This window comes from Hyla sarda, chromosome 7, assembly GCF_029499605.1.
Source record: "Hyla sarda isolate aHylSar1 chromosome 7, aHylSar1.hap1, whole genome shotgun sequence".
In the NCBI taxonomy this organism is placed as follows: Eukaryota; Metazoa; Chordata; class Amphibia; order Anura; family Hylidae; genus Hyla; species Hyla sarda.
Window position 1 is genome coordinate 118,708,087 of NC_079195.1, and position 23,024 is coordinate 118,731,110.

Here is a 23,024-nt window from a genome sequence, read left to right on the forward strand (position 1 = left end):
TTTGCACTGGGCACATTCGTGGCCAGTTCTTATTGCATCATTGTAACACTGGCAATGCCCACGAGAGGGCAGTACAAAAGCTTTCAAATGAGCACACTATTTTGTTCTTTAACTGGAGATTTTTTCTTGTTGTCCTTCTTTCTTCCAATCTATTTGGTGTGAAAAAGATACTATTCCTGGGACCACAAGCCGGGGGGGTTTAAGATACTGTAGATACAGTCATGGCCGTAAATATTGGCACCCTTGAAATTTTTCAAGAAAATGAAGTATTTCTCACAGAAAAGGATTGCAGTAACACATGTTTTGCTATACACATGTTTATTCTGTTTGTATGTATTGGAACTAAACCAAAAAAAGGGAGGAAAAAAAAGCAAATTGGACATAATGTCACACCAAACTCCAAAAATGGTCTGGACAAAATTATTAGCACCCTTTCAAAATTGTGGAAAAAGAAGATTGTTTCAAGCATGTGATGCTCCATAAAACTCACCTGGGGCAAGTAACAGGTGTGGGCAATATAAAAATCACACCTGAAAACAGCTAAAAAGGAGATAAGTTCACTTAGTCTTTGCATTGTGTGTCTGTGTGTGCCACACTAAGCATGTACAACAGAAAGAGGAGAAGAAAACTGTCTGAGGACTTGAGAACCAAAATTGTGGAAAAATATCAACAATCTCATGGTTACAAGTCCATCTCCAGAGATTTAGATTTGCCTAAATTTGCAACCCATGACACTGTAGCTAATCTCCCTGGGCTTGGACGGAAGAGAAAAATTTATGAAAGGTGTCAACACAGGATAGTCTGGATGGTGGATAAGCAGCCCCAAACAGGTTCCAAAGATATTTAATCTGTTCTGCAGGCTCAGGGAGCATCAGTGTCAGCGCGAACTATCCGTCGACATTTAGATGAAATGAAACGCTACGGCAGGAGACCCAGGAGGACCCCACTGCTGAACTTGACGAAGCCAAAATCCTTCTTGGAAAACATCTTGTGGACAGTTGAGACCAAGATGGAGCTTTTTCCTAAAGCACATCATTCTACGGTTTACCGAAAATGGAATGAAGCCTACAAGGAAAAGAACACAGTACCTACAGTAAAATATGGTAGAGGTTCAATGATGTTTTGGGGTTGTTTTGCTGCCTCTGGCAATGGGTGCCTTGAATGTGTGCAAGGCATCATGAAAGGATTACCAACTGATTTTGGGTCGCACTGTACAGCTCAGTGTTAGAAAGCTGGGTTTGTGTCCGAGATCTTGGGTCTTCCAGCAGGACAATTACTTTAAACATACGTCAAAAAGAACCCAGAAATGGATGGCAACAAAGCGCTGGAGAGTTCTGAAGTGGCAGCAATGAGTCCAGATCTAAATCCCATTGAACACCTGTGGAGAGATCTTAAAATTGCTGTTGGGAAAAGGCGCCTTCCAATAAGAGAGACCTGGAGCAGTTTGCAAAGGAAGAGTGGTCCAACATTCCGGCTGAGAGGTGTAAGAAGCTTATTGATGGTTATAGGAAGCGACTGATTTCAGTTATTTTTTCCAAAGGGTGTGCAACCAAATATTAAGTTAAGGGTGCCAATAATTTTGTCCAGCACATTTTTGGAGTTTGGTGTGACATTATGTCCAATTTGCTTTTTTTTTCTACCTTTTTTGGTTTAGTTCCAATATTCACAAAGAGAATAAACGTGTATAGCAAAACATGTGTTACTGCAATCCTTTTCTGTGAGAAATACTTCATTTTCTTGAAAAATTTCAGGGGGGCCAACATTTACGGCCATGACTGTATATGCAAAGTATTAAAAAAGATGTAGAGAATACTACCTAGATTGGAGCTATTTTAGCTGGGGAATTATAATCATGAGGATTTGCAATATAGCAGTGGATTTACAATATAGAGTGCCCAAATTCCATAGGTTTCTTTTTAGGAAGCTTTGGATTTTATAAAGTCCTTTCTACTTCAGCAAAAAAAATAAAAATTGAATGGAGAGTTTGCCTTAAAGGGGTACTCCAGCCCTAATATGTCTTATCCAAAGGATAGGGGATAAGATGTATGATCGCGGGGTCCTGCCGCTGGGGACCCCTGCAATCTCTCATTCCGCACTCACCTTTGTGAGCTCTCCGCAGCGCTGGATAGGGGAGAAGATGTATTAGGGCCGGAGTACCCCTTTAAGTGTGCTTCACACCAGGTGAGTAACAGCTGCTATCAGCCAAGACTCAACAGCAATTCTGGACATTAGCAATCACGCTGACGTCTGGCATTGACCCTTCCACCCAGTCAAAGCCGATCAGCATCTAAACAGTAGAAATGATGATGCCAGAGGTTTTCACCTATTCCATCAAAGAGATGTGTTATAATAGCAGCTGAAGGTCTTTAGCTAACCTCTGTGCTGCTGAAGTTTAGTCTGCTTATACAGCCTGTCCCTATGGGGGACTAGAAAATGTTGAAAAAGAAAAAAAAAGTGCTTTTAACATGAATAGAAATAGAAACATTTGCCAAAAAATTTGTCCTCATACTGCCCTGTATATGGGTAATGAAAAGCTGATCCAGAGTGCTCTGGACTGGCCGATGGTTCACCTTCCAACAAGACAATGACCATAAGCACACAGCAATCTCCTGCCCAGCGCCCCCCTAAGCACAGAGTGGGCACCATCACGCCCTGTCTATGCATCCCTATGAGAGAGCCAGAGATACAGCGCTCATGTATCTCCAGTTCTCCCATAGAGATGCATGGACAGGGCGTGTTGACTACTGCTTATTGATGTGGTTGATACAGCTCTGTTCATAAAGCAGTGCCCCCCTCAGGGCATGGAGAGAGCCGGGGCGCCAGACTGGAGATCTCGGGGGGGGGGGGGGGGGGGGCAGCGGTTGGAACACTTATTTTCTATCATCTAAATAGGGAATACATTTTTAAGTACCGGAGTACCCCTTGAAGTGTCCCAGCTAGAGCCCTGACTTGAACTGAACATCTTGGAAAAATATGAAAATCGCTTGCAATGAGGGGACGGGGCGTGACATCAAACGGGGGCGGAGCTGTGATGTCACGATACTCCTCGCCCCGTGGTCGTTACGCTTCACACTCGGAGCCTGAAGTGCGGCGGAGAGCTCACAAAGGTGGGTGCGGAATGACAGATTTTGGGGGTCCCCAGCGGTGGGATCCCCGTGATCAGACATCTTATCCCCAATATCTACTGTGTCCAACACCTTTGGCATGAAGTCCAGAGCTCTAACCGAAAGCCGGCCATTGATGAAATGAATGCAAATCCCAAACCTATTTTCCAAATGTTTTTTGATTAGGCAAACAAATAAATCATGTCATATACTATTGACATCTAAGGGGCTGTTCACCTAAGATACAGTAGCGATTCAAATAAGCTATTTGCTGCTGACGTCTCGATTATTAACTGTAGCAAAAATATGTGGCATTCCAGAGGGAGAGCGGGTGGTACACTGGAGGGGGACATGTGTAATTGCTGAGGCTTGTAATCTCTCCCGCTGGTCACGGTCTGTATCTGAATGGTTATAGTGGACAGAGGGCTTCCATTGGGACTCCTTACAATCCTTGAGCTGGCACAGAGACCGGGGGGTTGCACTAAAGATGGTTGTATTTGTTGTTCCCCCAGGGTACTTTCTATGTACGATATTTTAAAACTACTCACAGCAAGATCATTTATAATAGAAGAATAGTTTTTATATATTCACAATATGAAACTTGGCTTTAGGCCTCTGAAGGGTCCTAAGAATAAGTCCACTTTACTCTAGCCCTTGTCACTAGTCCTTTCGGTTAACTTAATAATCCTGCAAATGAATCGACTTTTGTACATTTTTTAGTTTATGGTTTCTATATAACCATGCTCACCTCTTTACGTTGTGCTAGGGGCACAACTTCCATACATGCCTTGAATATGATGTGCAGTAGTTCTATGGATAATTTCTGCTCCCAACTCTTCCTGATTCTATATTCAAGGTTTGATTAATCATAGAAATGTTCACTGACAGGAGTCCCAAAGCAAGGACAGTTCCACACAATATGAACCTGTGTGTTCATGATATAACACCAAATGGGTTGTCTTTGTTTATAGTCAGTGTGTGAATAAAATAGATTTTATATTGACACTTTACTTTTTGTGTCACCTTGGACCTTGTTTTAACTAACACACTTAGGGTCATCTGCTCTAAACCCTAAAGCTCATATTGTGTGGAAGTATCCTTGATTTGGGACTCCAGTCACTGTACTGTCACTAGTCCTTTAAAGCATGTGGTAAACTAAATCACGGTAGAGCTCAGAGGTAGAATTAAACACATCCACTTGTCTAACTGGTACTACAATTCCCACCAAAGAGGAGAGAACTACTCTCCAGCTCCCCCACAAATTTGGATTAAGTAGAATTGTGTCTTGGGGGGAATTCTTAGAAGAAACAAACATCAACACTGAGCTATTGTTAGCTTGAATACTAAGCAGAAGCTGCCATGCTCCCAAGCTGTCCTTAGGTACTCTCTTCTAACAATCCCTTTGCAGAAAGGCTGCTCTAGACTTCCATTCACTAGAGAGACTAGCTCCTTACTGAACTTCCTCATTCTAATCAGCTAATCTTATTCTTAAGCAAGCTCCTCCCTCCTCTCTTGAAGGTTCCTAGTTGTGTGTAGGTCAACCCTTAGTGCTCTCAGTCTTGTTTGGTACATCTCAAATCAATGAAAACTTTACAAACATCACAGGCATTGAAGATGGCAGTGGTAAGAAATGTATCCCCTATCAGCAGGATAGGGGATATATGTCTGATTGGGGGGAGTCTAACTGCTGGGACCCCCGTGATCTCCCGTACTGGCCCCGTCTCAGCCCCAGCTCTACTCAAGGAAGTGAAGTTTCGCACCCAACACGTCTGCTGGTGGAAACACACCTCCTCCATTCATCTTTATGGGAGAGGTGGAGACACAGCATTCCTGTGTCTCTGCCTCTTCCATATAGAAGAATGGAGGGGGCATGTTTTCACCAGCTGACGTGCTGGTTACAAAACTTGCTCTAGCTTGCAGAGCTGGGGCCGAGCCAGGGCCTTGTATGGGAGATTACGGGGTCCCAGCAGTCGTACCCCCCCCCCTCCCTCCCCACGATCAGACATTTATCCCTTATCCTGCGGATAGGGGGTAAATTTCTTACTGCGAGACATCTTCTTTAAAGGCACATATGCGTATAACATACAACTTACAACTACAGGCCCCTCAGAGAACCTAGAGGGGGAATGCAAAAGTAATATATGAAGGACCCTGTAATGTGTGACTCCTCCAAGCCTGCCCCTCCAATATTTTATGATACAATTTTATCAAATACCTTCAATTTAATTTAGAGTTACAAAAATTCCGAAATGTCAGTGACTGCTTTGCAAATCTATCAGTAGTCCTCTTGCTGCTGTTTTTTTATTTTTTTTATTGTATTTTTTTATGCTGCTGTTACCCCTTACACTTGCCCAAGCCAATTTTGGCAGAATAGGCAAATCATCTAATGTGTATAACGACCTCCTGACTCTCCACTTTCATCATCTATCTGTCTTAAGGATCAGGCATGTTGGATTTCAACAGCCCGACCTTGTTATTCCTGGGGACATAAGCCACCACCAGAGCTGTCTGACAGTGCTTACCTCCACTCTTTCCATTCAGAATTCTTCAATTTTTGGCTGAGTCGCATGTTCCTGCCTATAGAATGAATGGAAAAGATAGCTGTCAGATATTGAAGGTGCATAGTCACTTATAGTTACCTTTTAATGTGCAAACACGATCTCTGAACAGAATACAGTAGACACATCTGTAAAATGGGGCCTATGTTCTTTGACCTTCAATTGCCTATTCTGGAGGAGATTGAAGGCACAAATGATGAACAGATCAAAGATACACTGCACCAGAGGGGAGCCTGGGGGTCTTTTGGATCTACCCTTTAAAAGCATTTAATGCGGAGGCTCTCAAAAAAATATGTCATTTCTAAATTTTTCTGTAAGTGGCAGCTAAAATAGTAATTACTAGAGTAGTGAAGCTAGGAGGGGGATTTTCCATATAAGAATGTTTCTAATTTTGTGTAAAAGTTCAATGTATGAATATACTGCACAATAGTTATATATACACATCTGCTCCACGTCTTTGGTACTCTTAGCTCTATGTCTTTTATTTAACTTATACATGTTGGCAACTATTGAGAAACTTATGGATAATTATAATTATGTCTTCATACAGAAATGAACCGTATCCCTCAAAATCTGTATAGTATATAATGGGGATTAGATATATGCTTCCTTCAGAAATGGGGTGATTCCCCAAAACATAACCTCTATGTGCCTCTATTCTGACTCCACTCTAGCATTATGTCCATTTGTACCAAAGCTTATGTAACTTTGGAATTAAATTTGTTGGTCTACTCAGAGACTATTGATGCACACACATGAAGTTTTGGACGCTGCTTGTCAGTCTGTTTTGATTGTATTTAAGAGCATTGTATGTAATGCAGAATTAGCATGAAACCTGACTAGACTTGTTAAAGGAGTAGTGAAGTGCTGAAACACTTATCCCCTATCCTAAGGATATGGGATAAGTTTCAGATTGCGGGGGTCTGACCGCTGGGGCCCCCCGCGATCTCCTGTACGGGGCCCCGGCAGCCTGCGGGAAGGGGGCGTGTTGACCACCGCACGAAGCGGCATCTGACACTCCCCCTCAATACAACTCTATGGCAGAGCCGGAGCACTGCCTTTGGCAATCTCCGGCTCTGCCATAATGATGTATTGAGGGGGCGTGTCAGCTGCCGCTTCGTGCCCCTTAGGATAGGGGATAAGTTTTCAGCACTGGACTACCCCTTTAATAGGAGTTCTGGAGTTCTGAGGCAAGATAAGTAGTGTGTCATAGAGACACCTACCTTGGCCTGGCTGCCTGTCCTGACTACAGAGGACAATCACACAGCACTCTTGCAGATCACTCAGATTGTTACTATGTGAGCACTGTGGATAGTAAACATATGGTAGCACAATATACATTGGTACTGTGACTGGGTTTTTATATGGACACTATATGACATGTAAGAATAAAATGGTGCTGACATGGTTGTTACTATAATTTGTAAACTGGTATGGCTGGTACTATAATAACATTACACCCGCCCTGGCATTTTCTATAATAAGCAACCTGTGTATGGATAAAATCTGTGGAGGATCTAAGGGGGTAATTAGAATTCTCTAAAACCCTGTTGTGTTATTTTTGGGTTACAATCTCATGTAAAGGTGGCAATTCATGTGATGTTCAATAAAAGGCTTACTGCTATGTCATTTTCTAATACATTCCTTATAGTGGCTCCAGTGTAGAACTTCCCTTTCATACTTCTAACTCTTTTCCGAATTCAAGGATTCTAGCCTCTGCATTGTACAGCTTTCACCAGAACATTCCAGAAATCCTAAAATGCTGGATATCTCTGTATATGTAGTCCTATTTGAGTATGCATCTGGTCATCCCCAGGCTTCCCCCTTAGCTGTATGTTCTCATTGAATGATGGTTGTCTACCCTTTGTTCCACCAGGACTACAGCCTCCTCAATGGACTGTCTAATGTGCAGTTGTGAGCATGCTCAGATGGGAGCTAGACATTATGAGCTGTCTTTTCAGCACCGCGCGATTCTCAGCCTCCTAAGTTGTTCCTTCTCCTCCTTAGACGCAGCCACTGTGGCACATGTGTTCCTGCCAATGCAGGTGAGTAAAGCTCTGCCAATCCTTTGTATGGCTATGATATCTCTGCATGGGGAATGTGCTGGAATAGACAGATCAGGGTGGGTCTGCCTGTTATTAGGTCTTGCCTGCAGCCAGCTAGAGGACACCTTGAGATCGATGCTACATTGCAGCCTGTGCTCAGTCTCCCCAGCGTCTTGTACACATATTCATATTACAGACATGCCTGTTAGTGAATGCAGCCTCTTTGAAAACAGATTTGCCCACCCTTCTATTACTCTGGTTGCCATGACAACAGATTTCTCTATCTGTTAAATAGAACGTGTTATATTATAGCTTTTATCCAATGATCTTGTAATTTAGGTGTAAAAAGTTACCCTAACTTTACATTAATACCATCAGGTTTTATTGATAAGCTTGCATCTTATGTAACCCTTTTGCTGCCAAGCTCTCTTCATTCTCCTGATACCTTGTAGTTTATAACCTTTTAAGTAGCAAGTTAACAGATTTTAGAGAAGGGGACAAAATGTTACTTGACCTTATGAGCAGTGGAAGCAGCAGCACAGGGCTTGTAACCACACTGCAGAGGACATAAGAGTTATATTGTTTAGGTATGAAGTGTTCATATTTTCTCTCTCATTGTAGCCTTGTGCAGTAAATTAGTAACAGGTTTAGTTCCTATGTTCATATATTGTAAATAACTCCTTTTCATTAAACCAGAAATGAAGTCAAAATGATCCCCTCCTCCCATGTCAATTATAACTTTATTTTATATATACAGTGTATATTAGTGTTATTTGCTCTGGTATCTGTGTACAGTTTATATGATTTTGTATTTAAAATGTGTTGAAGTTAATTTATTATGTGTACAATCCCTAGCCCTAGAGTCTAGTTTTCCTGCCATGTTATTACAAATTCTAGTCAACTTATTCTTAAGGGGGTGTCCCCATCTCTGGCATTTATGTCATATCCACATGATAGGCCATTAATGTCCCCTAGATGCAGGTCCCTCCTCTGGTTTATATTTGTTTGCATTTAACCCCTTAAGGACGCAGACCATTTTCACCACTAGGACGAAGCCCTTTCTTGCAAATCTGACCACTGTCACTTTAAACATTAATAACTCTGGAATGCTTTTACTTATCATTCTGATTCCGAGATTGTTTTTTTGTGACATATTCTACTTTAACATGTTGGTAAATTTTTGTGGTAACTTGCATCCTTTCTTGGTGAAAAATTCCAAAATTTGATGAAAAAATTTAACATTTTGCATTTTTCTAACTTTGAAGCTCTCTGCTTGTCAGGAAAATGGATATTCCAAATAATTTTTTTTGATTCACATATACAATATGTCTACTTTATGTTTGCATCATAAAATTGACAAGTTTTTACTTTTGGAAGACACCAGAGGGCTTCAAAGTTCAGCAGCAATTTTCCAATTTTTCACAGAATTTTCAAACTCACTATTAGAAATTCCCCATAAATGACCCCATTATAAAAACTGCACCCCCCAAAGTATTCAAAATAACATTCAGTAAGTGTTTTAACCCTTTAGGTGTTTCACAGGAAAAGCAGCAAAGTGAAGTACAACTCCCAGCATGCCAAGACAGCCTTATGCTGTTCCTGAATGCTGGGAGTTGTAGTTTTGCAAGATTTAGACAGGTTCAGGTTGTAAATCACTGTGCAGTGGTCTCTAAACTGTAGCCCTCCAGATGTTGCAAAACTACAACTCGTAGCATGCCCAGACAGCAAACTGCTGTCTGGGCATGCTGAGAGTTGTAGTTTTGTAACATCTGGAGGGCCACGGTTTAGAGACCACTGTAAACTGTGTCCCTCTGGATGTTGCTAGGCAACAACTCACGTGGCAGGACCCAGATGAATTGCTGCCGCCGCACGTGTGGGATCCCCGCATGGAGGATCACGCTCCGGGATCCAGGTAAGGGACCTTCGGCGTCGGTCCCTGGACAGTTCCTCCGTTTTGCCCGGACACCCATAGGTGGGCAAAGCGGGGGGAACCGAACTTTAACCCCCCCTCCCCCGGTATGCTATCGGTCGCTCCGGCCGAACAATAGGAGGGGTGGCACCCCTGCCACCAAACTCCTATCCCTTCAGGGGGATCGCGGGTGTCACCCCGGATCCCGCTTATTTTCCTGGTCACCAGGTCACCAGTGACCTGTATGACCCGGAATCGCGCAGATCGCAGGTCTGAATTGACCTGCGATTTGCGCCCATCGCGGTCATGGGGGGGTCTCCGGACCCCCCTCGGCGATCTGCCGGGATGCCTGCTGTTAGATAACAGCAGTCATCCCGGCCCGATCACCGCTACCGATGACACGGCGCGGAACCCTGCGACGTACATGTACGTCGCCACTCGCCAAGTGACACTTCGCGGCACCGTACATGTACGTCACTCGTCGCTCGTCATTTTTTAGGTATATCATTTAATCAAGTTAAGCAAAATCCATGAACTGCAGAGGCAACATAACATTACTGTAAAAGGAAAATTAATTAAAGTTAGTTTCAGACTGTATCTGCTTTAGCTGCAAACAGTATGTTCATTGGTGAACAACCAGCTTATAGAAAAACATGAAGATTTTGAGACAGAAACAACAGTATATTTTGTCACAAGGTAAAGCCTTGTTTACACAGTGCCAGAACAAACATCAGGAAAAGCTCATGGCTCCTGTCACAGAATTTATTTTAGTATGTGTAGAAATCTATGGACCCACACTGTACCTCTGTGTGTCTCTGACTTTATTTTTTTCTCACAAATTCTGTTCGAAACTATAAGAAAACGAAATAACGGCATGCTGCATTACGATGTTTGTGATGTTGTCCTTACATATTAGTGAGCCCATTGCAAGGTTTCCATGAATGCCCCCACCCCCATTTTAATTTTGTTAGAGGCAATTTAGACACATTAGCCTTTTGTAGTGTGTTTTAATACCAATTACATTTGAAAACCACATGTTAAAATGTGTTGAAAAGGTGTTATGCGTTTTGCATTTTTGGTCAAAGATAATGATTAGGGAAACACTTTTTAAAAACAGATGCTAAATGTAATAGGGCCCTCATTGGGAAAGTTCTGGACTCACAGGAGATGTCTTCTCTGATCAGAGCCATTTTTTTTTCTTTTCCATTTGACTCAGACCACCATGACAACTTCTTCCAGCCATATCTAATTTCTGCTAAATAGCCAGACAAACAAGCTAAGGCTACTCTCTTTTCCAACAATCTCCTCACTTTTACAAAAACAACCTATTTTTGCAGGGACCCCAGCTGGTAAAAGTGTTCCTTGCTTGGTTCCCCCCAGTAAAAGTGCAAACTGCAATAGGGCCTTTTTACGCTTCCTACATAGAAGTGATGCCTACTTTGTGCCCTCATATCTTAGGTATGTAGACTCCCCTTATAGAAAGTAACATAAACCAATGACCTCCAGGAATTGGGGGATAACTGCGGGCGCTGAGACGTTTATTCCCAACAAGCAATGCGTTTCGCGCCTTAGCGCTTCATCAGGCATATGTACAATGTAACAGGGAACATATATATAGCAGCTAAATTTAACCCTTTACTGGTATTAAATCACTGTTTCCTAGCAGCTCCTTCCAGTTGGGGCAGATATCTGGTAATGCTGAGGCTAATGCAGAGGTTAGTAATATCACTCTCCTGGGTATGTGTCCAGAGTGAGGTGGCTGCACCTAATGTTCCTATTTGTCCATAAACACTCCTTAAAACTTCCCTCCAAAAGTTTAGTGCACACCCATCCTCATCTCCACCAGGTGGAGACTTTTGGAGGGAAGTTGCAAGGAGCGTTTTTGGACAAACAGGAACATTTGGCGCTGCCGCCTCACTCTGGACACATATCCAGTAGAGTAATACTACTTACCTCTGCGTCAGCCTCAGCATTACCGGATATCTTCCCCAACTGGAAGGAGCTGCTATGAAACAGTGGTTTAATACCGGTAAAGGGTTAATGTCAGCTGCTATATATATATATATATATATATATATATATATGTTCCCTGTTCCCTTGTCCATATGCCTAATGAAGCGCTATGGAGTGAAACGCGTTGCATGTTGGGAATAAACTTCTTGCACATCTACCTGCTATCTGTGGTCTCTCAGCGCCCGAAGTTATCCACCAATTCTTGGAGGTCGTTGGTTTGTGTTGTTCTACTGTGGAAAGGCAGCAGTGAGACCATTCTATAATGCTCTTTACCTTTGTTGTGCTGGGGTCTGCACAACCAGCCTTGGTAATTACCCATTCACATGAAGCTTTTTGAGTTGCATATGCAGTTTTACACTATGGAGTGCTCTTTCTTGCTCTTATAGAAAGTAGGTAGACTCTCCACCATATTAAGTAGACAGATAGGCAAAGCCCCCCTCCCCTCACCCCCCATTATTTTTCCCTTTAGTGTAATTTGTGCAGTATCCTCTGGAATGCTCCAGTGAATAGTTCATAGCGTTACATTCCTACAGTCACTATAGTCACTTTACACCCCTCTATCCACAGTCACAGCAGTGACTGCACTTATCTTTACTTCTCTTTCTAGCTCTGTTATTGGACATAAGACAGCTAGCACTGGCCAATCAATGGTCATTTCTAAACTCTTGTAACCATAAATTCAAAGAAGCTGTCAGCTCCCTCATTTTTATGGAGGGAAGAGGAGACATGGAGGAGTATGTGGGGAGGGGACAAAAAAAGCTGAGTAAAAAACAGGACATGTACAGGACTTTAAGTAGCAGAATCATGAAGCATAAAAGTACAGACAGACTGTGTGCAGTTGTGGTGTCGGAGAGGGTAATGTGTGTATTAACCGTTTCGTAATGCCAGGGCATGGTTAAGCTATACACCACCCGAGGTAGACCAGCTTCTCCTGTGCCAGGCAAGGGGTAAATATTCACTCCGACGCAACGTTACGGATAACTGGTATGCCTTACTGAGGTTGGAAACATGGTACAATCCGTTATAGCTCAGTTTAGCAAGAAGGAAATGCAGGTGAACTTTGGGAAGCTTATCGGCTTGCTAGGACTTATAGTTGATTGTGCTGTATATGACTGACTTGACTTGCATGCAGCCCACGCTAGACTGTAGTTACTTGGACTTGATTAACTTGCTGGACTTGACTTGTATTAAATTCCTCAGACTTAGAGCTTACCGCAAGGCTTTGACTTTCACCTGGGTAGTGGGGTTAACTGGTAGTAGATGTGTGGTTGCTGGACTAGGCCTCAGGCCTCCTTCAGGATCACCTCACAGACAGACTTCACACTTCACCAAACGGTACCACAGCAAGAGAGAGAGAGAGAGAGAGAGGGCACTGGACTCTGACCTCACTATATAGGGGAGGAATTTAGAGAGATCCCATTGGCCAGATAAGTCACCTGGTTTACCTTTGCATGCTCCCCTAACAACAATGTTCATTGCAACAGGATTCTTAAAGTAACAAGTGCATAGAAAATACTCATACATTAACCATCATATAACATTGCATTATATTGTGAATTAAAGAGAGTTCTAAGGAGTGTGGGCCCAAGATGGACATTGAAGCAGCATCTGCCACACAGGATGGGCAGGAGTACAGAAGAATACCTTATTCTGTATTGGATGACCAAACAGTGCCCTTTCATACCAAATAGTAACCTGAAAAATCACCAAAAATGTATATCTCTATTAAATTAAATGTAGGGCAATGTAAGACTTAACTTTTAATAAATCGTATAAAACCTTATTATCAAAATGTATTGTGTAACTATTCAAATATCCCCAACACACACAAAAAAAAAAAAAAAAAAACATTGAAATCTGCATATGTCACAAAGAGACAGGACCGAATAGATAAGTAAATGTCAGATGTTACCGGGACGGTGATATGTAGATAATAGGGAGGGTCTCAAACAGTTTTAACATAGGGTGAATGCCCTTTGATAATCAGATGTTGATAGTGATCACAGATAGAACCAGGGAAAGTGCACTCTATCGCTGTCCTACCTTTTGAGGGACCCACCTCCTTAACAGGGTGGCCTCAACCACGGTGCCATTCCCTGACTTAGTTTAAGTGAGGAATAAAATAATAAACCAGATATAGATAGAAAACAAAGCAAGATAATTCAGTCCTTGTCCCCTTGCGACACTATGCAGATATAATAAAAACACAAGTCAACAAATATTGACTCTCAGATTTGTCTCTCTGATATCAGTAAAAATCTATAACACAGTCAGTCATAATGATACACAGTTCCTGTTCTGACACGTTTCCCCATCTAGTTTCAAGTGGGTTCATCAGGGAACTAAATTTAACAACAAAGTATAGTATGATGCGGTATTGCCAAATTAAGTATGGCCCACAATGTATATAATTTGATAAGCATAGATATAACCCCAATGTTATGTAACAGGGTATCAATGAAATAAGACTATTTTCACAGTTGCTAGGTATCATAGTAAAATGTGACCTAATATAACACACCACCACCAATATAAATCTCAATCCTCTATTATGAGTCATAGGTATTTAGTTGCATAGGTATTTAGTAATAGGTATTTAGTTGCAAACATGACAGCAGTGGCCATATTGGTTCTAAATAAAAAAAAAACTGCAGCAAGTGTACAATTCACTAGCCACAGCATGTATACAATTCACCACAGAAAATATACAATTCACTAGCCAAATGGATAATAATTAGTGGCTAGCTTAAGACCCCACAAGTCTATGAGGGTAAGACAGGGAATGCAGCCATAAGAAACGCAGCCCAATACATGAACATTAACAATAGGTGCCACTCATGTATCACAAGATAAAGCACATTCTGGCAATAGAAAGAAAATGCTAGTGGTGTAATGGCACACACTAGCGATACCTAATATTCACGCACTGCAGGTATAGGATTACTGGTCCATGATATCCAGCTCCCACTCGCCTCGATGGTAGGTGAGGGGAGGACTGACCTAGTACCTGATGTATATCACTGCCCTATAAACCTCAAGGAGTGGTGTAAATCGTCATGTATCCCATGTTAATTTGACCGCCTTCTCCCCGCCTGGGGAGGTTGCTATCTATCCTGCGTCTCAGTTACCGGAAGCAACACCAGGAAGCAATAGCGCTTCTCCATGCATGACACTCCCCGGGAACTACGTCAGATGGAACATGCGCAACCATAGATGTAAATGTCCGGAAGTTGCGCCAGGTGGACTATGCGTTCTACCGTGCATCTCACTAAACGGAAGTGACGTCAATATATCGCATTCAAGCATGTCCCCTTGTAGATGTCAGACATGCGCATGCGCATAAATGTTTTGCATGTGTAAAAATATGGCATATATCTAAATGCTAATAATAAAACAATGTTCCAGCTGTGTATGTATTTAGTGGTGGATGGTGAGTATATCAATAAAAGATGGAACAACAATACAGAATCAGATATTATAATCAAAAGAGTAATAATGATGCATAGCCATAATTTGTCAATACAGTGACATCCCCTGGTATATGGGGAAACACTTTCAAAAAAGCCCAGACCTCCGATACCAAATAATAGATACATATCTTACCGTGAATGGCAGGTTAAAACAGAACTACATAGCAAATAGAAGAACAAAGCACACATGATATGGGGCAGGATATAACTACCTATCTATATATGAGGTGAATGACATACTGTCATTCAATCCTCCTGGGGTAAGCGTCCCCAACCTATATATCCATTGTACTTCTTTTTGGAGTAGACATTTATCTATGTTGCCTCCTCTCTGATTAAGTACAATCACTTCCAGAACCTGAAACTTAACCCCTTAAGGACGCAGCTCATTTTCACCTTAAGGACTGAGCCCTTTTTTGCAATTCTGACCACTGTCGCTTTATGCATTAATAATTCTAAGATGCTTTTACCGATTATTCTGATTCTGAGATTGTTTTTTCCTGACACATTCTACTTTATTTTAGCGGTAAGTTTTCGTCGTTACTTGCATCCTTTCTTGGTGAAAAATCCCAAAAATGTCATGAAAATTTGGAAAATTTAGCATTTTTCTAACTTTGAAACTCTCTGCTTGTAAGGAAAATGGATATTCCCAAAATTTTTTATATTGATTCACAAATACAATATGTCTACTTTATGTTGGCATAATAAAATGGACATATTTTTACTTTTTGAAGTATAGCAGCAATTTTCTAAATTTTCATGAAAATTGCAAAATCTGAAGGGACAGATGTTACAGAACTACAACTCCCAGCATACCTGGACACTCTAGGCATGCTGAGAGTTGTAGTTTTGCAACATCTGGAGGGCTACCGTTTGTACACCACAGCCTTTGGCTGTCTGGGCATGCTGGGAGTTGCAGTTTGGCAACCACTAGGAAAGCAGCAGTAAAGATCGCTTTACTGCCACCTCCCTTGATGCTCCACGCCGTCGCCTCCCTACCTGTGCGGCTGATCTCCGCTGATGCCACCGATGATCGCCAGTCCCCTCCGCATCTTCTCCCCAGGTACCGGCCACCATCTTCTCCCCCCGTTCTGCCCGACATCCAGGGGTGGGCAAAGCTTGGGGGTTTCCATGGCAACCCCCTGTCTTCAACTGCCATTGGTCAGTACTCAGTGCTGACTAATGGCAGGGGATAGGAGGAGGTTGCAGCACTGCAACCTCACTCCTATCCCATAGGATGATCGGGGCTGTCACTGACGGCTCCGATCATCCATATTTTCCAGGCGATCGGGTCACCAGAGACCCGATCAGCCCGGAATTGCAGAAAATCGCATGTCTGAATTGACATGCGATTTCCTGCAATCGCCGACATGGGGGGGTCTCAGTACCCCCCTCGGCGATGTGCCGGGATGCCTGCTGAATGATTTCAGCACGCATCCCGGTCCGGTCCCCAGCCGGCTAGCGGCGGGGACATGAATTCCCACGGGCGTATCATACGTCCTTAACCCCTTAAGGACCAAGGGCGTACAGGTACGCCTTTGCTCCCTGGTACTTAAGGACCAAGGGCGTACCTGTACGCCCGTGGGAATTTCGGTCCCCGCGACGCGTCGGGCGGGGATCGCGCCGGGGTGACTGCTGATATCTATCAGCAGGCACCCCGCGCAAATGCCCAGGGGGGTCATTAGACCCCCCATGTCGGCGATCGGCGCAAATCGCAAGTGAATTCACACTTGCGATTTGCGCCGATTCCGGGTCATGCGGGTCTATGGTGACCCGGTGACCCGGAATAGAAGGGGAATCGCGGGTGTCCTAGACACCCACGATCCCCCTGTAGCGATAGGAGTGAGGTGGCAGGGTTGCCACCCCCCTATCTCTGCTATTGGTGGTCTAGACGCGACCACCAATAGCAGATCGGGGGCGGAGGGGTTTACTTTCGGTTTCCCCGTCCTGCCCTCCCACAATAGGCGGGGCAGGACGGGGAAACCGACAGGGACCGGCGCCGAAGATCCACTTACCCATCAGCGATGGCAGCGGCGACGATCAGCGGCGGCAGCGGGCGACGAACTGCGGAAGAAGAGGACCGCGACGCAGCTCCCTGGATCCAACGGAAGCCGGTGAGTTACTTAGCAACATCTGGAGGGCTACAGTCTGAGACCACTATAGTGGTCTCTAAACTGTAACCCTCCAGATGTTGCAAAACTACAACTCCCAGCATGCCCAGAGAGCTGTTTAGGCTTGCTGGGAGTTGCAGTTTTGCAACAGCTGGAGGTCTACAGTTTGAGACCACTGCAAAGTGATCTCTATACTGTGCACCTCCAGATCTTGCAAAACTACAACTCCCAGCATGCCCAGACAGCAGTTTGCAGTGGTCTCTAAACTATAGCTCTACAGATGTTGCAAAACTGCAACTCCCAGCAAGCCGAAAACAGCAAACAGCTGTCTCTGCATGCTGGGAGTTGTAGTTGCGATCCCTCCAGCTGTTGCATAACTACATCTCCCAGCATGCCTTTCGGCGATCAGTACATGCTGGGAGTTGAAGTTTTGCAACAGCTGGAGGCACACTGGTTGGAAAATACTGAGTTAGGTAACTGAAGGTTTTCCAACCAGTGTGCCTCCAGCTGTTGCAAAAGTACAACTCCCAGCATGCACGGTCTGTCAGTACATGCTAGGAGTTGTAGTTTTGAAACAGCTGGAGGTTTGCCCCCCCCCCATGTGAACGTACAGGGTACATTCACACTGGCGGGTTTACAGTAAGTTTTCTGCTTCAAGTTTGGGCTGTGGCAAATTTTTCACCGCAGCGCAAACTCCTAGCGGTAAATTCACTGTAAACCCGCCAGTGTGAATGTACCCTAAAAACACTACACTACACATAATAAAGAGTAAAACACAACATATACACCCCCTTACACTGTCCCCCTAATAAAAAATAAAAACGTATTGTACGGCAGTGTTTCCAAAACAGAGCCTCCAGCTGTTGCAAAACAACAACTCCCAGCATTTACGGACAGCCACTGACTGTCCAGGCATGCTGGGAGTTTAGCAACAGCTGGAGGCACCCTGTTTGGGAATCACTGGCGTAGAATACCCCTATGTCCACCCCTGTGCAATCCCTAATTTAGTCCTCAAATGCGCATGGCGCTCTCTCACTTCGGAGCCCTGTCGTATTTCAAGGAAACAGTTTAGTGCCACATATGGGGTATCTCCGTACTCGGGAGAAATTGTGTTACTAATTTTGGGGGCTTTTTTTCCTTTTACCCCTTATGAAATAGAAAAGTTGGGGTCTACACCAGCCTGTTAGTGTAAAAAAAATTATTTTTTTTACACTAACATGCTGGTGTTGTCCTTTACTTTTTATTTTCACGGGAGGTAAAAGGAAAAAAAGACCCCAAAATTTGTAACGCAATTTCTCCTGAGTACGGAGATACCCCATATGTGGGCGTAAAATGCTCTGCGGACGCACAACAAGGCTCAGGAGTGAGAGCACACCATGTACATTTGAGGCCTAAATTGGTGATTTGCACAGGGGTGGCTGATTTTACAGTGGTTCTGACATAAACACAAAACAATAAATACAGACATGTGACCCCATTTTGGAAACGACACCCCTCACGGAACGTAAGGAGGGGTATAGTGAGCCATAACACCCCACAGGTGTTTGACAAATTTTCATTAAAGTTGGATGGGAAAGTGAAAAAAAATAATTTTTTCTCACTAAAATGCTGGTGTCACCCTAAATTTTTCATTTTCACAAGGGAAAATAAAAAAAAGCCCCCCAAAATTTGTAACCCAATTTCTTCTGAGTAAGAGCATACCCCATATGTGGATGTAAAGTGCTCTATGGGTGCACTACAATGCTCAGAAGAGAAGGAGCGCCATTGGGATTTTGAAGAGAAAATTTGTCCGGAATTGAAGGCCACTTGTGTTTACAAAGCCCCCATGGTACCAGAACAATGGACCCCCCCCCAAATGTGACCCCATTTTGGAAACTACACCCCTCATGTAATGTAATAAGGGGTACAGTGAGCATTTACGCCCCACAGGTGTCTGACAGATTTTTGGAACAGTGATCCGTGAAAATGAAAAATGTAATTTTCCATTTGCACAGCCCACTGTCCCAAAGATCTGTCAAACGCCAGTGGGGTGTAAATGCTCACTGCACCACTTATTAAATTCTGTGAGGGGTGTAGTTTCCAAAATGGGGTCACATGTGGGGGGGGTCCACTGTTCTGGCACCACGGGGGGGCTTTGTAAATGCACATGGCCCCTGACGACCATTCCAAACGAATTCTCTTTCCAAAAGCTCAATGGTGCGCCTCCTCTTCTGAGCATTGTAGTTCGCACGTAGTGCACTTCAGGTCCACTTATGGGGTACCTCCATACTCAGAAGAGATGGGGTTACAAATTTTGGGGGGTATTTTCTGCTATTAACCCTTGCAAAAATGTGAAATTTGGGGGGAAACACACATTTTAGTGAAAAAAATATATATTTTTTTTTACATATGCAAAAGTCGTGAAACCCGTGTGGGGTATTAAGGCTCACTTTATTCCTTGTTACGTTCCTCAAGGGGTCTAGTTTCCAAAATGGTATGCCATGTGTTTTTTTTTGCTGTTCTGGCACCATAGGGGCTTCCTAAATGCGACATGCCCCCCGAGCAAAATTTGCTCTCAAAAAGTCAAATATCACTCCTTCTCTTCGGAGCATTGTAGTTCGCCCGTAATGCACTTCATGCCAACTTATGGGGTACCTCCATACTCAGAAGAGATGGGGTTACAAATTTTGGGGGGTATTTTCTGCTATTAACCCTTGAAAAAATGTGAAATTTGGGGGGAAACACACATTTTAGTGAAAAAAAAAATATTTTTTTTACATATGCAAAAGTCGTGAAACACCTGTGGGGTATTAAGGCTCACTTTATACCTTGTTACGTTCCCCAAGGGGTCTAGTTTCCAAAATGGTATGCCATGTGGGTTATTTTTGCTGTTCTGGCACCATAGGGGCTTCCTAAATGCAACATGCCCCCCAAAAACCATTTCTGAAAAACGTACTCTCCAAAGATTAGTTATCTTTTGAATGGGTACTATGACAACAAACACATGAACTGGTGTCAGAATTTGTAGAGTATATTTCAGGGAGAAGGTACAAATTGTATTTCTAAGCAAATAATAAATTATGCTTTCATGTAAATCTGTCACCAATTTCCTTTATCTTTCTACTCTTAAATACATAGAAATGCTGTAGGTACAACATAGCTTTGTACACTTACACCTATATTGTTTACATGCTTTCTATATTTTAACCCCCTTAAGGACAATGGATATAAATGTACATCCTGGTCCCTTACCTGCCTTCTGGCACCTTGCCGATATTACTGATTAGTGCTGTGCATATGCATAGCAACGGATCAGTAATAGCATTCTTATGATTGCTAAATGTAAATAAGCAAGGAGCCTCAATAGAGATTAAAATCCCCCTTTTCCCATTTAAAAAAAAGTTTAAAATTTTTTTTTAAATAAACTAGTCTATTCTAATTGATTCCATCCAGTAACACTAGAACATGTACCTTTTCAGTACTGTGTACTTTTCAGTTCACAGAATCATTTTAACTATAAAGGGATGGGGGATATTATAAATCAGGAATTAGCAAGTAAAATTATTTAAAATGTAATATTTCATTGTTTACTAAAAATATATTTTGAGATTCACATTTTTCATTATTGGAGGTTGTGTTAGTCTACCTTCGTTTTCTGGTATCATGTTTGTGGTTTATCTCTAGGATACACCAATCAGCCATAGTAGCTCCACCTAATCTTGGGCTATAGCCTCCACAATACCTCACTCAGTGTCCTGTCCTATCAGCCAGATCCTTAAAGGGGTATTCCAGCTTTATACATCTTATCGGCCATCACACCCCCTCCTATGGACATGAATGGAGGGGGCATGGCGTGACGTCACTAGGGGCGTGGCCGTGATGTCACGTCCCTGTCTCAGCGGCAGCGCCTGGCACAGAATGCCGGGGGCTTCGCCGAGATTGTGGGGGTCCCCAGCGGTGGGACCCCGGCGATCATACATCTTGTCCTTCGGATAGGGAATAAGATGTATAAAGCCGGACTAACCCTTTAAATTCCCATCAGTTGCAACATTGGGCTATTATGCATCAAACTATGTAGGTTTCGAGAATTTGAAGTCCAAGTGAACACCTTGATCTCTTTAAACCATTCCTAAACAATTTTTACAGTATGGTAAGACACATTGTCCTGCTGAAGAGGGCCAGTGCCATTAGGGAATTTGTCATGAATGGTGGACTTTACAATGTTTAGGTAGGTGATACATGTCAATTAACATCCACATTGCACTGAGCATCACACTTCCTATGTCAGCTTACCTTTTTCCCATAGTACATTCTTGTGAAATTTCTGCCTAGGTAAACAACACATTCTGTGATTTACATCATGTAAAAGTAAACGTTATTCATCAGACACGGCCAACAATCCTTTATTGCCCCATGGTCCATTTCTGATGCCCACATGCACATTGTAGGTGCCTTCAGCAGTAGACAGTGGTAACAACGGGCATTCTGACCTGTGTCCATTCACATCATGATTTTGCTGTACAGTTCCCGTATCCCATGTAAAAACGTATACAACAAGAATCATCTGGTTGTGTACATTTTTGATACACCAAATTACTACAGCAATCTGTGAGAAGCTATACAGTGGTCACCCTTCACACATACTACCAAACACAATAGACCGAAGTAAATGAATAACCGTTAATAAATTCTTTATTGATACAAAAACATATATAAAATATCATAAAATACATATAATGGGAGAGGTATGTCGGATACACAAACAGAAAATGGTATACTAGTGTACTAGTCACATAATGATAGAAACACTATACACATGGTAGCAAGGTGCAGTTTGCAGGACTCAAGCCTGAATAATATAGCAATATTTTAAGGTATATGCAAATATATACACAATAACATGTAAGCGAACAACAAAGATGGTATGCACCCTGCCTAGACACCTCACCTTAACCCCGAACGCGTTTTCACACTGCGTTTTTTTTTTTTTTTTACCGTACACATAACCGCAGTCTACTACAGTTTTATGTCCTGTTTAAAAACCATATACGGAGTGTATTCAGTTTTTTTTAACATTGAAGTAAATGAAAATCGGATGGGTCTGTGGTGGCATATGGTATTTGGGATACTTACATTGCAAACCACACCTACTTTCCTTGGAATTTCAATAAAACAATCTGAACTTTATTGCAAGTCCTTATTGCAGTCGGACGAGACGCCCAGAGTATGGATTATCCTTTCCCTGGGCGTCCCGGCCGAGATGAATTACCCCCGTCACATTTGGGACATCCCTGTGTACCGCAAGATCTTTTTGGGACACAAGGATGTCCCGTTACCTTTCTGTGGTCCCGCGTTAACTTTAAAAACGCAGGTGCCGCCGGGAGGTAGCACACACAGGGACATCACTGACATCCCGTGCATGCGCTCATAGAAACAGCAGAGCAGTGAAGACGCGCGGGTATGGTAAGTTACCAGCACGTCATCTTCGGTGCTCCGACCACCGGAGGAGCGGTGGTTGGAGCACTGAGGTCAGGCAGTACACAGGCATACAGCCTCCAGCCATACAATGTGTGTCTGTATGTCCGTGGGGGGGGGGGGCACTGCCTACCTTATGTGGGGGAACTACAACCTAATGTGGGGGAACTACACTGCCAACCTGATGTGGGGGAACTACAACCTTATGTGGGGGAACTACAACCTAATGTGGGGGAACTATACTGCCAACCTAATGTGGGAGAACTATGCTGACAATCTAATGTGGGGAAACTATGCTGACAACCTAATGTGGGGGAACTATACTGCCAACCTAATGTGGGGTAACTATACTACCAACCT

At 43.1% G+C, this 23,024-nt stretch overlaps 2 protein-coding genes across 4 annotated transcripts in view; one reads left to right on the plus strand and one right to left on the minus strand.

The window, feature by feature from the left end:
• Positions 1–5,675, minus strand: part of FBXL15 (F-box and leucine rich repeat protein 15) — a 167,343-nt gene extending 161,668 nt beyond the window's left edge. The window contains exon 1 of the mRNA XM_056530570.1: positions 5,627–5,675. The gene's annotated coding sequence lies outside the window, so the exon portion shown is untranslated. The remainder of the gene's footprint in view (positions 1–5,626) is intronic.
• The window catches only part of PSD (pleckstrin and Sec7 domain containing), a 612,742-nt gene that overhangs the window by 95,441 nt on the left and 494,277 nt on the right, over positions 1–23,024 (plus strand). For all 3 annotated transcript variants that reach the window (XM_056530561.1, XM_056530562.1, XM_056530564.1), the window contains exon 2: positions 7,539–7,707. The gene's annotated coding sequence lies outside the window, so the exon portion shown is untranslated. The remainder of the gene's footprint in view (positions 1–7,538; positions 7,708–23,024) is intronic.